The sequence below is a fragment of the Temnothorax curvispinosus genome, unplaced genomic scaffold, assembly GCF_003070985.1.
Source record: "Temnothorax curvispinosus isolate PA1 unplaced genomic scaffold, ASM307098v1 QBEX01010191.1, whole genome shotgun sequence".
Taxonomy (NCBI): Eukaryota; Metazoa; Arthropoda; class Insecta; order Hymenoptera; family Formicidae; genus Temnothorax; species Temnothorax curvispinosus.
The window spans coordinates 1-5,132 of NW_020219971.1; the positions used below are offsets into that span (position 1 = coordinate 1).

At 28.7% G+C, this 5,132-nt stretch overlaps 1 long non-coding RNA gene across 6 annotated transcripts; it reads right to left on the reverse strand.

Annotated features, from left to right (window-relative positions):
* Positions 1-305: 305 nt before the first annotated feature.
* On the reverse strand, positions 306-4,716 carry LOC112459884. 6 transcript variants are annotated; one of them, XR_003041374.1, is made up of 6 exons: positions 4,513-4,716; positions 4,127-4,313; positions 3,757-4,057; positions 3,028-3,202; positions 2,827-2,935; positions 306-596 (listed from the first exon to the last, which is right to left on the reverse strand). It is a non-coding gene; the product is annotated as an uncharacterized LOC112459884 (long non-coding RNA). The 6 variants fall into 6 exon arrangements; XR_003041376.1 differs by lacking the exon at positions 4,513-4,716 and adding an exon at positions 3,546-3,577 and having other exon boundaries at positions 3,828-4,057; positions 4,127-4,394; XR_003041375.1 differs by lacking the exon at positions 4,513-4,716 and adding an exon at positions 3,546-3,577 and having other exon boundaries at positions 3,824-4,057; positions 4,127-4,394.
* Positions 4,717-5,132: the final 416 nt, after the last annotated feature.

A 5,132-nucleotide genomic window follows, 5' to 3' on the forward strand; every position in this document is an offset into this window, starting at 1 on the left:
ATACTTTGACCACGATTCCGAAATTTCAGTAATGTTGAAATGGGAGTGCCATAACGTTGCAAATAACATTTTGCTAAGGTTTTTCTATCATTCCTGTAATGTTTTTGAGATAAAAATTTAAACAAACTATCAACTTTATTACAATATTATATTAAGATTACCGTAATATTAATTCTAACGTTTATTTAAAGTTATTATTGATATTTTATTTTTATTTCAGGGAGTATGTATTTATTTTCAATAAAATGCACTACACTAATTACCATAAAAAAGTAGTTTTATTTATATGAACAAATATATACATATACATATACATATATAGGTTTTATTATGAGATTTATTTCGTGTGCCAATTATTTCTGCAAATTATCTCTGCCGATTACCTCAGAAAGTATTGATCCTAGGAAGGAATCCTAGGAAAGGATTTTTGAAGTCAGCTTTCGGATAAGAGAAATTAAGGTGCCTTCTAACTCTTCTTTAGGCAATGCGATACAGATGCTTTAGTTTAATATAACTCTTTTACTATTTTTTTCCAAACTCTTATTCTTTCCTTTTAAACAGATTATTAATCTTTCCGGATCTTTATCAAACAGTTGCTGAAAAATAAGAATTTCTCATTCAACTTCAGAAATATTAGTAACATCTTCAGTGATTTAGTCTACGTATCAAAATATATTATGTCTGTTAAGTTAGCACCCCTCCCCCTCCGCAAAAAGCAGAATAACACATATGTAGAAATTAAATGCTCTTTATGTGCTAATTATTCTATTCACGATTTTTGTGCTTGAACGGTTTCGTGGGAAATTGCAATTGAAAGTGGAGATGCTGGCTTAACGTAAGCTAGCACCCCTACTCATTAAAATTATATTATAAAATAAAATATTCAATATAGTAGAATTATGTGCTTTTTATGTGCTTTTAAATGCCTCAAACAAAATTAGTTTATCTGTAATAGTTTAAAAGATATACGTAAAAAAAAGATCTATATACTACTGATATAAGAGTAAAGTATCAGTTAAAATACAGAAAGCAATATAATTCTTGTCTTAAAATGTTTCTTGATTAATGTGTTCTCGAAATATGCACAATGAAATTTTCGTGCTTATCCCCTTTGACCGACTTGAACGTGAACACCCCATACGTACAAGAGTAAAGTACCAGTTAAAATACAGATAGCGAATTGGTTTTAGTCTTAAAATATTCCTCAATTTATGTGCTTTCAAAATATGTACAATGGGATTTCTGTGCTCATCCTTTTCGACCGACCCAAACGTGAACACCCCATACGTACAAGAGTAAAGTACCAGTTAAAATACAGATAGTGAATTGGTTTTAGTCTTAAAATATTCTTCAATTTATGTGCTTTCAAAATATGCACAATGAGATTTCTGTGCTCATCCTCTTCGGCCGACCAAAACGTGAGCACCCCATACGTACAAGAGTAAAGTACCAGTTAAAATATAGATAGCGAATTGGTTTTAGTCTTAAAATGTTCCTCAATTTATGTGTTTTCAAAATAAACAAAATAAGATTTTTGTTTTGGTTAATGTATTGATTAACTTGTTTAATAAGATTTCAGAAAAATTTTTAAATGTAGTATTTTTTACATAAATATTGTTATATATGTAAAATTGTTAGCAAAACGTGGGATAGTTATCAGTATCAAATATGAGAGTAGATGGAAGAAGTGCATGCAGGAATAGATAGGAAGAATTGAGGTATACAAGTAAAATATAATTTTGTATATAAGTAATATAATTATATTAATATTTATCAAATTAAATATATGTATTTGTATACATTTTTAAAGTTATTTAATATGAATTATGAGTAAGTATTGCAAAGTTGCTAAATATTATGGAGAATTTTTCACTGAGATTCTGAACAATATATAAATACATATAAGTAAACATATGTTTAACTAATTTTTAACATTTCCTTTCTAATAATAGAAACAAAATATAATTTTCAAAATTAGTTACTCTTTAGTAAACTTTAATTTGTATTTATATAGAATCTCTTGTGTATTGTTTTTTATGTTAATGTTACATGAATAATAGTGCAGTTCACGCTACAATTGCGCGACTAATACTTGAAAGATATATTTGTTTTATGATGTACAAAAGAATATGGTAATAGAATATTTAGATATTACATATATAATTATGTTTATTAAAAAAATTTGTATCAAAAAATTACATTGACAAAAAAAATTAATGTGATTTTTATGTTTTTAAAATCATTGTGCATATTTCGGGAGCACATAAATTGAGGAATATTTTAAGATCAAAACCAATTTGCTACCTGTATTTTAACTGGTACTTTACTTTTGTACGTATGGGGTGTTCACGTTCAAGTCGGTCAAAGGGGATAAGCACGAAAATTTCATTGTGCATATTTCGAGAACACATTAATCAAGAAACATTTTAAGACAAGAATTATTACGCTTTCTGTATTTTAACTGATACTTTACTCTTATATCAGTATAGTATATAGATCTTTTTTTGCGTATATTTTTTAAACTTACAGATAGACTAATTTTGTTTGAGGCATTTGAAAACACATAAAAAGCACATAATTCTAGCATAATGAGTTTTTTATTTTATATGTAATTTTAATGAGTGGGGGTGCTATAATAGCTTACGTTAAGCCAGCACCCCCAGTTTCAATTGCAATTTCCCACGAAACCGCTCAAGCACAAAAATCGTGAATAGAGCACATATAATTAACGCATGAAGAGCACTTAATTTCTGCATATGTGTTATTCCGGTTTTTTATGGGGGGTGCTAACTTAACAGACATAAATACATTATGTTACTTTTTTACCTTTTAAGATTTTTTTCTTTGTTTACGGATGTTTGCAAATCTAAGCCATTCCATTATAGAGTGTTCCAAGTCTTTCTCTGTATTACAAGGAATTGTTGTCTAATAGCCTCTAAAACAAGAAGAATTCAATATAGTTTAGATAAGAAAAAGGTTGTAATTTAATATATATATAATTTAATTATAATAAGCAGCTTTACTTACGACTTGTGTAAAAGCTTCTTGATCATCTTTTAGCATTTCTAGTATCTTGTACAGAGTTTTCCTTATAATATATTGTTCACTGATGTTTATCTTAGCCGGGGTCAAATTTTTCAAATGGTGGTTTTTTGAATTTGATACAACAATTGATCCCATATGTTAAGACATATTCATTGCCCTGTACATATAAAATACGCTTACAATAATATATTTATATACTTTAGAGTGTGATAGCACATATATGTGAAAAAATATAGAAATAAATAAAAAGTCAGTTTTGGTCTTGTTTGTATTGATCGTTTGTTACATCTATCAACTTTATACTAATTTTATACTAAATTACTCTTACAGTGGTACATGCAAACAATGATGTATTAAAGCCGTACAATACTTTAACAAATCGTCTTCATGCATAGTGTACCAGCTTTATACGTTATCATTTACATATTTCGTCAAATTTTGAGGTTATTTTATAGAAAGTTACACTGTTTGGTACCATTGAAATAATAGCATTGACGAACCTTGATGATATTTTTAATGTCCAAGGACAAATCTATTATAGAATGTAAAAAAATTAATTGATATTTCCTCTCTTTTGTAAATCTCTCTTGTAAATTGGAAAATGAATCCTACATCACCAGCTACTATTCATAGCACAATAAATAATTATAGCACGTATGGTTAATTGAATTCTTATCATTAATATACAACTTTTAGAATATAAATTATTACTTATATATAAATATGCTGTAAATAAAGAGCACTCTGCACTCCTCGATTGACACACGTGTATACGTACTCACGCATCGTATGTAAGATAATCATGTACATCATGGCTGTCGCGATGAGCGTTGCGCACAATATAAAACGATACAATTGTATAATACTTTCCTTAGAATATTGCTCAGCCTCGCGGCCCGAGTACATACATCAAGAATATGTTTGATCCTTATTAATACTTTGGTATATTTCTTTTCTTCTGCAAATCTCTCTCTTATATAGGTCAAAAAATAGATCTTGAATCACCAGCTACCTATTTACAGCACATATAGATAATTAAGTTCTTATCATTAATATGCAAGTTTTAGAATATAATAATTACTCATATAAAAATGTTGTATACAATTAAAAGCGCTCGACAGCACAAGCACAAACGTACGTATATATGACACACTCACGCATCATACGTATGTAAGATAATGCGACTACAGTCTCCAGAACTATTACTGCTTCCGATGGGCTGTCGCGACAAGCGTGCGTCTGCTCATGATCTCGACGCGTTCAAACAGCTAAAAATAATCGGCAGTAAATTGCAAGAAAATAGCAAATAATTCCACTATATAGCTTCTACCGATACCCAAAGAACGTTATTTGTACGTTATAACCTAAATTATAGGTTATAAATAATCATATCAACTACTATTCATAGCACGTATGGTTAATTGAGTTTTTATTATTAATATACAACTTTTAGAATATAATAGTTACTTATTTATATATAAATATACTCTAAATAAAGAGCACTCCGCACTGCTCGATCCACACGCGTGTATACGCACTCACGCATTGTACATACGTAAATGTACGCATCATGGCTGTCGCGATGAGCGTTGCGTACAATATAAAACAATAACATTCTAACAACAGAAAATTAATATACTACCAACGTTATTTCCAAGTCCAAATTACAAGGAACTTTGAACTGTTGCATTGATCTCAAATAAATGTCAGAGTAACATTTGAAAAATATTTTCTGTAACGTTTTTAAAATATTTTAACAACATTCAGAAAAATCATATTACGAAATAATATTTTTCAAATATGTGTATAATATTATTAAAAAACGTTTAAAAAATACACATAAAATCAATATTTCTAAACGTTAATTTAATGTTCCTTGCTTACTGGGAATACTACAGATTTTTAGTAGCAGCGAATATCGGAACGCATTCCATGTATGTACCCAGTAAGCAAAAAATCATTATTACAATGTTATTGCAACGATATTCTAGAACTTGTAATGTTGTTAAATATGTAGTTCTTAATGTTGTATAGAACATTATTATGAATATACTTTGACCACGATTCCGAAATTTCAGTAATGTTGA